An 11,900-nucleotide genomic window follows, 5' to 3' on the forward strand; every position below is an offset into this window, starting at 1 on the left:
GTATTCGGGTGGGAGTGGCCCGATTTTCCAGGTGCCGTCTGTCACCCCTGGAAGGGGAACTCCCTGACCCCTTGCGCTTCCTGAGTGAGGCAATGCCTCGCCCCTGCTTCGGCTGGCGCACAGTGCGCTCACCCACTGACCTGCGCCCACTGTCTGGCACTCCCTAGTGAGATGAACACGGTACCTCAGATGGAAATGCAGAAATCACCCGTCTTCTGTGTCGCTCGCGCTGGGAGCTGTAGACCGGAGCTGTTCCTATTCGGCCATCTTGGCTCCTCCCCCGAAAATTTACACCTATGTTTTTTTCTAAGTGTTTTCTAGTTTTAGCTGTTATATTTAGGTTTTAAATCTATTTTAGTTAATTTTTGCATACTGTGTGAGGTAAAAGTCTAACTTCATTCTTTTGCATGTGGTTATACAGTTGTCCTGGCATCATTTATTGAAAAGATTAATCTTTCTCCATTGTCTTGGCACATGTGTAAAAAAATGACCATAAATATAAGTTTATTTCTGTACTCTCAAGTTTATTCCATTGATCTATATGTCTATTATGCCGGGACAATACTTTCTTTATAACTGTAGATATGTCGTAAGTTGTGAAATTGGAAAGTGTTGGCTGGGAGTGGTGGCTCACGCCTGTAATCTCAGCACTTAAGGAGGCCAAAGCAGGTAGATCACTTGAGGCCAGGAGTTCAAGACCAGCCTGGACAACATGGTGAAACTTTGTCTCTATTTAAAAAAAAAAATACAAAAATTAGCCGAGTATGGTGGTGCACACCTGTAATCCCAGCTACTGGGGAGGCTGAGGCATGAGAATGGCTTGAACCTGGGAGGCAGAGGTTGCAGTGAGCTGAGATCATGCCACTGCACTCTAGCCTGGGTAATGGAGTGAGACCTTGTCTCAAAAACAAAACAAAAAAATTGGAAAGTGTGATTCTTCCAAATATTTTATTCTTTAGCAAGATTGTTTTGGCTATTCTGAGTAACTTGTATTTCCATATTAATTTTAGGATCAGCTCTTCAATTTCTACAGAAATACCAGCCGGATTTCTTTGATGGGGTCTACATTGAATCTACTAACAAATTTGAATAGTATTGCCATTTTGACATTAAGTCTTCTGATCTGTAAACATGAGACATCTTTTTATTTAGGGACTCTAACTTTTTCAATGATGTTTTAATATTTTCAGTAGATGTCTTACTTAAATTTATTCCTAAGCTTTTAAAATTATTTTTGATGATATTATAAATGGAATTGTTTTCTACATTTTGTTAAATCAGACTGTTTATTACTAATGCATAGAAATACAATTCATTTTTTTGTGTTGAATTTATACCCTGCAGACCTGCTGAACTCATTTATTACATCTAATAGTTTGTGTAGATTTCTTAGGATTTTCTGTAAACAAGTTTATATCATCTGGGAATGTGGATAGTTTTACTTTCTTTCTTTCCAAACTAGATACCTTTTATTCTTGCCTAATTGCTTTGGCTAGAACTTCCAATACAACATTGAATAGAAGTTGTGAGAGCAGACATTCTTTTCTTGTTCTTGATCTTGAGTGAAAGCATTCAGTTTTTCATCATTAATTATGATGTTAGCTGTGGTTTACTATAGATATGTGACTAACACTTACTTTAAAGTTACAGTAATCAAGGCATTGTAGTATTGGGGAAAGAATGAACAAACAGATCAATGGAACAGAATAGAAAACCCAAAAAATAGATCCACACAAATGCAGTCAATTAATCTTTGACAAAGGAGCAAAGGCAATTCAACAGATAAAGAGTAATTTTTTCAACAAATGGTGCTAGAACAAAAATAAATCTAGACAAAGACCTTATACTTTCAATAAGAGTTTATTGAAAATTGATCATAGATATAAATGTCAAGCACAAACTATAAAACTTCTAGAAGATAACATAGGAGAAAATATAAATAACTTTGAGTTATGTGATGACTTTTCTGAGACAAAACCAAAAGCATTATCTAAAAAAGAAAAAATAAGTTGGGCTTTGTTAAAATTAAAGCTTCTGTTGTGTGAAAGACTGTTAAGAATATGAAAAGATAAGCCACAGACTGAAAAAACATTGCAAAACATATTAGATAAGGGACTTGTATCTAAAATATACAAAGAACTCTGAAAACTCAACAGTAAGAAAATCAATTAAAAATGGGGAAAACATATGAACAAACACCTCAAAAAATAAAAGGCATGGGCTGGGCGCAGTGGCTCACGCCTGTAATCCCAGCACTTTGGGAGGCTGAGGTGGGCGGATCACGAGGTCAGGAGTTCAAGACCAGCCTGGCCAATATGGTGAAACCCCGTCTCTACTAAAAATACAAAAATTAGCCAGGCATGGTGGCACACACCTGTAGTCCCAGCTAATCGGGAGGCTGAGGCAGAAGAATCGCTTGAACCCAGGAGGTGGAGGTGGCAGTGAGCCAAGATCGTGCCACTGCACTCCAGCCTACACGACAGAGCAAGACTCCATCTGAAAAAAAAAGGCATATATGTGGCAATAAGCATATGAAAAGATGCTCAACAACATATATCATTAAAACAATGAGGCACCACTGCACACCTATTAGAATAGCTAAAACCCAAAATACTGATATCAAATGATGGTGAGGATATGGAGAAACAGGAACTCTCATTCATTGCTGGTGGGAATACAAAATGGTGTAGCCACTTTGGCAGACAGTCTGGCAGTTTTATAAAACTACAGTCTCATCATACAATCTGGCAATCACATTTCTTGATACTTATTTGAGTTAAACTTATGTTCATACAAAAACCTGCACACAAATGTTTATAGCAGATTTATTCATAATTGCCAAAACTTGGAAGTAACCAAGATATTCTTTAATGGGTAAATGAAAAATAAACTGTGGTACATGTATACAATGGGATATTATTCAGCAATAAAAAGAAAATGGCTATCAAGCCATGAGAAGACATAGAAGAGCCTTGACTGGATATTGCTAAATGGAAGAAGCCAGTTTGAAAAGGCTACATACTGTATGGTTCCGTTCATATGACATTCAGAAAAAAGGCAAAACTATAAAAGATCAATGGTTTCCATGGGTTTGCTGGGAGGGAGGCATGGAGCATGGGGCATATTTAGGGCAGTGAAACTCTTCTGCATGATTCCATAATAGATCCATGTTATATATTTGTCAAGACCCATAGAACTGTACAACTGAAAGAATGAACCCGAATGTAAACTATGGCCTTCAGTTAATAATGTGTCAATACTGGTTCATCAATTATAACAAATGTGCCACACCAGTGAAAACTGTTAATAACAGGAGAAAGCTGAAAGTTGTGTTGGGGAGAAAAAGGTACATGGGAATGCTCTGTACTTTTAAGTTTTTATTCTTAAATTGACAAAGTTGCATGCAATATACCATGTACAACATGACTTGAAATATACACCGTGGAAGAACTAAATCAAGCTAATTTAACATGTGTTACCGGCCAGGCGCGGTGGCTCATGCCTGTAATCCCAGCACTTTGGGAGGCCAAGGCAGGTGGATCATGAGGTCAGGAGTTCGAGACCAGCCTGGCCCACATGGTGAAACCCCGTCTCTACTGAAAAATACAAAAAATTAGCCGGGCATGGTGACACGCACCTGTAATCCCAGCTACTTGGGAGGCTGAGGCAGGAGAATCACTTGAACCAGGGAGGCAGAGGTTGCAGTGAGCCGAGATCATGCCATTGCACTCCAGCCTGGGTGACAGAGTGAGACTCCATCTCAAAAAAGAAAAATAAAAAAAAATTAAAAACATGTATTACCTCACATAATACTTTTGTGGTGAGAATACAAAATCTCTTAGCCTTTTCAAGAATACAATGTATTGCTATTAACGATAGTCAGCATGTTATGGACTAGATCTCCTAAAATTACTGCTATCTAACTGAAATTTTTTATTCTTTGTTCAACACCTCCCCACCCCAGCAGCTGGTAAACACTATTTTATTCTCTGTTTCTGTAAGTTCAACTCCTTTTTTAGATTCCATGTGTAAGTGAGATCATGCAGTATTTGGCTTTCTTACCTGGCTTATTTCACTGAGCATAATGTCCTCCATCCTCCAGGTTCATCTGCATTATCACAAATGACAAGATTTCTTTTTTATGGCTGAATAGTATTCCACTGTGTATATATATCACATTTTCTTTTTTTTATATTATACTTTAAGTACTGGGGTACATGTGCAGAATGTGCAGGTTTGTTACATATGTATACATATGCCATGGTGGTTTGCTGCACCCATCAACCCATCATCTACATTAGGTATTTCTCCTAACGCTATCCCTCCCCTAGCCCCCCACCCCCTAACAGGCTTCAGTGTGTGATGTTCCCCTCCCTGTGTCCATGTGTTCTCATTGTTCAACTCCCACTTATGAGTGAGAACAAGCGGTGTTTGATTTTCTGTTCTTGTGTTAGTTTGCTGAGAATGATGGTGTCCAGCTTCATCTATGTCCCTGTGAAGGACATGAACTCATCCTTTTTTATGGCTGCATAGCATTCCATGGTGTATATGTGCCACATTTTCTTTATCCAGTCTATCATTGATGGGCATTTGGGTTGGTTCCAAGTCTTTGCTATTGTGAACAGTGCCACAATAAACATACGTGTGTATGTGTCTTTATAATAGAATGATTTATAATCTTTTGGGTGTATACCCAGTAATGGGATTGCTGGGTCAAATGGTATTTCTAGTTCTGGATCCTTGAGGAATTGCCACACTATCTTCTACAATGGTTGAACTAATTTACGCTCCGACCAACAGTGTAAAAGCATTCCTATTTCTCCACATCCTCTACAGCATCTGTTGTTGAAAAAAGGTTAGAGCATATACCACATTTTCTTTATCTGTTCATCCATTGATGGACACTTAGGTTGATTCCATATTTTGGCTACTGTGAATAACACTGCAATAAATATGAGAGCACAGATATCTCTTGAACATACTGAGTTCATTTCATTTGGATATATATCCAGTAGTGGAATTTTTGGATCATATGGTAGTTCTCTTTTTAATCTTTTGAGGAACCACCACACTATTTTCCATAATGAGTGTAATAATTTACATTCCCACCAACAGTGTGCAAGGGTTACTTTTTGTCCACATTCTTGTCAACACTTTATCCTTTGTCTTTTAAAAAAATATTGTAAATTGAAAATTGATTGCTGCATATATTTATGGGGTACAACATGGTATAATTTATAAACATAACGTGAAATGATTAAATCCAGCTAATTAGCATCTCTATTATCACAAATACCACTTTTTGTGGTGAAAACATTAAATTTACTCTCCTAGAAAATTTGAAATGTACAGTACCATGTATAGTGAATATTAACTTTATTAACTATACTTTATTAAATATATTCACCATGCTGTGCAATAGATCTCAAACACCTTATTTCTTTTGCCTGATATTTTGTAGCCTTTGACTATCATCTCTCCAGCATCCCCACTCCTGAGTCTCGGTAACCACCATTCTACTTTGTATCTATGAGTTCAATTGTTTTAGATTCTACATACAAGTGAAATCACATGGTGTTTGTCTTTCTGTACCTGGCTTATTTCACTTAGCATAATTTTCTCCAATCCCATCCATATTGTTGCAAATGACAATTTCCTTATTTTTACAGACTGAATAGTATTCCATTGTGTACATACACTACGTTTTCTTTATCCATTCATCTGCTGATGGACACTTAGGTTGATTCCATAACTTGGCTATTGTAAGTAGCCAATGAACATGGGAATGCAGACATCTTCCACAAACTGATTTCAAATATTTTGGGTAAATACCCAGAAGTGGGATTGCTGGATCATATGGCGTATTAGTATGGTCTTATACTGCTATAAAGAACTACCTGAGACTGTGCAATTTATAAAAATAATAAAAAAAGACGTTTAATTGACTCACAGTTCCACAGGCTGTACAGGAGGCATGGCTGGCGAGGTCTCCAGAAACCCACAATCGTGGCAGAAGGGTGAAGGGGAAGCAAGCACGTTTTCACATGGTCGCAAGAGAGAGAGCTAAGGGGGACGTGCTACACACTTTTAAACAACCAAATCTCGTGAGAACTCACTATCACAAGAAGAACAAGGGGGAAATCTGATGCCATGATCCAATCACCTCCCACCAGGTCCCTCCCCAAACAATGGGGATTACAATTCAACATGAGATTTTGGTGGAGACACAGAGCCAAACCATATCATACGGTACTTCTTCTACTTTTAGTTTTTCGAAGAACCTCCATACGGTTTTCCATAATGACTATACTAATTTATATTCCCACTAACTATGTACAAGTATTCTCTTTTCTTCACTCTCTTGCCAACACTTTATCTTTTGTCATTTTGATAATAGCCATCTTGACATATGTGATATCTTACTATGGTTTTGATTTGCATTTTGCTGATAATAGTGATATTGAGAATTTTTTCATATACCTTTTGGCCATTTTATGTCTTCTTTGGAGAAATGTCTGTTCAGGCTCTTTGCCTATTTTTTAATCAGGTTATTTGTTTTCTTGCTGTTGAGTTGTGTTCCTTGTATATTTTGAATATTAACCTTTTATCAGATATATGGATTGGAGCAGGCCTATATCCTGGCGGTATGGGGGCTGACACAGCTCTGGGCTGGTCTAAAACATGGAACAGGCTTGTGGCCTATATGTTCAGGGGCTGGCCTGGAGGATGGGTTTATTGGTGTTGGCCTGAAGACTAGGGCTGTGGATGCTGTCCTGTGCTAGGGTGCTGGGTGAAGTTTGAGGCCTAGAGTCCTGGGATTGGCTTTGGCCCTGGATATGCCTGGAGACTGGGTCTGAGGGGGGCTTGCCTGGCACTGGTGTAGGCCCAAAGCCTGATGCTGGCTTGGCACTGAGGGTGGTCCAGAGCCTGGGGCCACTGAGGTTTGCCTGGCAGTAGGGAAAACCAGAGATTCAGTCTACCATACCAGCCTGGAGTCTGGGGTTGTAGGGTCCAACCTGGTGCTGGGGCAAGCCTAGAAACTTAGTCCATGGGTATTGGCCTGGGGCCTGGAGCTGTGGAGTCTGCCTGTTGCTGGGCTTTACTGTGGCAGATCTAATGTTGGCATCCAAAGTTAAGTCTGATGCTCACTTTTCTCTCTTTCACCCAAGCAAAAAATATCTCTTTCCACACTCTGATGCCGTGGTTGGGAGAGCGGTGACTCAGGTAATGTAAAGCTGTCCCGTTTTTAGGAATGGATATTGTGTAGTCAAAAACTTTGGGGCTGAGACCATGGGGAAACTAGGCAGAATCATGAAGGGAGATAAACCGCTTGTGTTGAGCAATTCATTTGTTGTCTCTTGTTTCCATACCAGTAGGCCTAAATAAGTATTGGCATAATTGATTTTTTTTGGTTATAGTATATTTTATTGTATATTACTAAAAGGATATACACTTTATATCAAGCTGGGTATGACTGAGAATAATATGTGACCAGGAGGAGAGACAACCATCAGTACTGTTACTACGTGTTCATTGTTCTCTAGGCCTGTCCTATACATTTCTTACTAGCAGTAGGACTTGTCAAGACAGCATTACAATAAATGGGGAATTATTTTACTTAGCCTGGGCCATATATCAGCCATGGGCTGATATATCTACAAAATATCTACAAAATAATTTTTAAATGTTATCTTGGTGTGGTATTGCATGCCTGTAGTCACAGATATTCAGGAAGCTGAGATGAGGAGATTGCTTGAGCCCAGAAGTTTGAGGCCGAAGTGAGCTATGATCACACCACTACACTCCAGCATGAGCGACAGAGCAAGACCCTGTCACAAAAAAGAAGAAGAAGAAAGAAGAAAGAAGAAGAAATGAAGGAGAAGGAGGAGGCTCTGACTTTGAGGAGAGTTCAGTGTAACAAGGTAGAAGAAATGTTTTTTGTTGTTGTTCCTTCATCTCATCCTTCCACCTAGTACGCACACATGCATTGTGTCTGTCAACAGCTGGGCAGTGCTGAGAAGAAGGAGTGTGCTTCCTATGGACATTCTCTAGACCTGTACATTTAACATCAGCTCACAAATTTTCCTATCCCACAGGAATGCAGAACCCTTGCATCATATGCCGCATCTCCCTGCCTTTCTCCATTCACCACAGGTCTTACATTTTCCAATAACATAAGGATTTTTTTTCTCTTTCTAGAGTATACACACACTGCAGTCTTCTCATCTTTTACATCCCCTCATAAACCCGGAGTGAGCAAATTATTAGGAAGGATCCCTGTGTATAAATTCCCTACTTCTTACTATTTTCTTATATCCCAGTGGTCCAAAACCAAAAATTATACCCTCTCTTATCATCGTCATAAGAATGATAATAAGCAGCATGTATCAAATGCTTATTAATCAGGTAATGTTTTAAATAATTTACAAGTATTATATTGTTTATTCCCTGCAGCCACTTTATAAGGTGGCTCTTATTATTACCTCTGTTCTGCAGATGTAGAACTGAAGCCCAGAGGTCACATGGCCGGCACAAGGTCATCTAGCTGATAAGGGATGGAACAAGAATTCGAGTCCCAGTGGTCTGACTTCAGAGTCCCTGCTCTTAGCCACGATACTACTATGCCTCCCATAGCTGGACACAGAATTGTTTTACAATTGATATCTGTTGTAAAATTGTTCCCTAAAGTGTACACTGTCTCTGACTCTATGGAATGACTGCATGCAATGATGAGATATAATCTGTGATAGTTGTCTATTGCTGCCTAATGAATTACCCCAAGACCTAGTGGTTTAAAACAATGTTTACCATCTTAGTTTCTACAGATCAAGAATCTGGGCACAGCTTAGCAGTGTGCCTCTGGCTTTGGGTCCCTCACAAGGGTGCGTTAAAAAATAAATTAGTTTCAAAATAATAAAAGTAATGCATATGCCTAGTTAAATATCCCAATAGTACTAAAAATATAAAATCCTACTGTCCAGAGGCAGTCTCTATTACCAATTTATTGTGTATCCTTCCAGAACTCTTGTATAAACTTACAGATACGTAGCTGAACTGTTTTCTAAATCTCTGTAATTATTAGTTTATTAGTATCATCTAGGGCTCAGATGTTCATTATCCCTCCTGAAATTACACAAACAAATGTAAAAGAAAATAATCCAAGTCAAAATTATATAACAAAATAGCACTCCATCACAAAAGCATGTAAAATTACAAGAATGCTATTTTAAAATACTGGCACTTCAAGAAAATGATAATATCAAAATAAACAAAATTTCCAAATTGTTCCCTAAACTGCTAAGCAGATAAACATGACTAATGAATGAGTTTGGGTTTTGTAAAGAAAAATTATTTAAATAAATCAAATAATTCATACTGAGTTGCAAAGGTTGTATCTTCTTTCCTCCTATCTATTTGATTTGTAAAGGGGCAAGCTGTAATATAGGAAAATGTAACCTATTTTAAACTTGGCAACTTCATTTTAAAAGCTGGTCCAATTAATTAAAAATACTTTTCATGGAGAGTTTTGAGTTTCCTGAGCAGTTCATATTTAGATAAATGGGAAAAGACATCTACAGCCAGCATTTTCATAGTCTTTACTAGTATCAACCAAAAATTTAATATGGCAGTCTTATATTTTAAGCTTACACCTTTTGGGGATACAGTCTCAAGTCTTCTTTAATGTCAGAACTGCAAAATACAATTGCTGTTATATGGTAATGGGAGTTAAAGAACATAGAGTCCTCATGTAAAGATTAGAACACACTTTTCTATTTAGTGCTTCAAAGGACAGACTTTCAAAATGTTTGATCTTAATAATCCCATGCTGTGAGTAGACTGATTACTCTTCAGTTTGTAAATATAAGTGGGCTATGTGAAATTTATCAACCGATTAAGGTGAAATTTATCAACCGATTAAGGTGAAATTTATCAACTGATTAAGATTTTTGAGCCTCAGTTATGGATGACAACGATCTCAATTCAACTTTATTTACCCCCATCATGATATGCAGGGTGTGTAGACAAAAGCATTTTATCAGCTATCTATGTGAGAGGATCAACACTGTAATAATTCATATGATCCAAAATGAGCAAAAGCAAAAGACTAGTTTCCCTTCAAGAAGAAAAATTTCAGACCTATGAAAAGGACTACAATACTAATTTTAAAAATTGTATTAGAAGCATTCATAATGTCAGCAAAATTGCTACAACTTTTTTGCAATTAGAGTGATATTCAGTTAACAGAACAACTATTTCATATAAGCTGCACCAGAGACAACTGAAGATGAAAAAACTACCATCCCCATATATAACTAATTTGTGCTGTGCACCAACAAGAACCTGCTTTAAATTCCCATGCCAATTTACAACCTCCATACCATACCAGGCAGTTTGTGGCCATCTAAAGACACATTTGGTAGTGGGATAACTACACACACACACACACACACACAAAGACACAGTAAGGTTTAAAAACAAATTATGTACAGCTTATATTTTAATTTTTTTCCTTTAAAAGGAGTGAGTTGTGTACATGGGGCTTAAATGTTTTATAGACAATAAAAAAACGGCTAGAACCAACTTATTCATCATTATTACCTTTTTAATTTTCATATTCCTCATTTTGTCCTCTTCCTTCTTTTTCTTGCTTTTTTCAGCCTTGATGGCTCTCTTTTTTGCAGCATCAGGCTTTCCTTTACCTCCAAATGCAGCAATATCCTTTTCATATTTTTCCTTCAGCTTCACAGCCTTCTTTTCATAAGGGTGCTTGTCATCTTCAGCAGTGTAATTCCACATCTCTCCCAGTTTTTTTGCAACATCACTAATTGATAGGCCAGGATGTTCTTTGATTTTTGGGCAATCCTCAGAAGAGAACATGAAAAATGCCAAAGGAGGGCTCTTGGGTGCATTGGGATCTTTGAACTTCATTTTGGTCTCTGCTTTTGGAGGGATATAGATTTTAATTTCTCTTTCATAATGGGCCATGTCCACCCTTACTGAGTCTTCAAATTTTCGTTTCTTTTTAGCAGACAAGGTCTTCCACCTCTCTGAGCACTTCTTAGGAAACTCTGAGAAGTTGACCGAAGCATCTGGGTGCTGCTTCTTGTACTCCTCCCAGGAAGTTTGCACAAAGATTGCATATGATGTGATGACATTTCGACTTTCAGCTTGTTAGGATCTCCTTTGCCTATGTTATTTTTCCTCAGCAAGGCAGAATCACCCAGTGCCTGTTTGGCTCTCACCTGCCCTGGAGCTGTCTCTATGGAGCTCAATGTACTGCAGTGGCTGTGAGAGTGGGAGCAAGATGCAGCCTCCTCGCTCTCTCTACTCTGTAACCTGAACTTTTTCTTAAAACCCATGGAATCACTCATGTTGCTTTGCACAGTCTCTTCTTAATTTGTTCATTAACAACATGTTCAATACATATAGGCCCACCTCATTCCATAGTTGTTCTATTGATTGCTTTTTCCTGAGGCCTAAACAAAGAAGATAGCTAGAGTTGGAACTCACTTTCCTCATTTATACAATGAGAAAAATAACAAATCTTAAGCTTGTTAATAATACTGTTATGAAGATTAAGCCAATGCATGTAAGGTATTTAGAATGGTGTCTCACATATAGTAAGCATGAAATAAGTATTGACATTTCTTGTTAGTTTTTTCAACCTTCCAATCCAAGGAATGAGACTAACTCACATTTAAAAATAATGAGTCCAATCCAGATATTACAATAGTGATAATAGCAGCAGCTAACACTTATCTGGCACAATATATGCCATGAGTTGTTATAAAATCTTTGTGTGTGCAAACATACCTCATTTTATAGCACTTTACTTTATTGCATGTCACAGACACTGCGTTTTTTACATATTGAAAGTTTGTGGGAACTCTGTATCAAGC

At 38.0% G+C, this 11,900-nt stretch overlaps 1 pseudogene; it reads right to left on the bottom strand.

Moving 5' to 3' along the window:
• Positions 1 to 10,603: 10,603 nt before the first annotated feature.
• Positions 10,604 to 11,372, bottom strand: LOC129024075 (high mobility group protein B1-like; annotated as a pseudogene).
• Positions 11,373 to 11,900: the final 528 nt, after the last annotated feature.

The sequence above is a fragment of the Pongo pygmaeus genome, chromosome X (assembly GCF_028885625.2).
Source record: "Pongo pygmaeus isolate AG05252 chromosome X, NHGRI_mPonPyg2-v2.0_pri, whole genome shotgun sequence".
Lineage (NCBI taxonomy): Eukaryota > Metazoa > Chordata > Mammalia > Primates > Hominidae > Pongo > Pongo pygmaeus.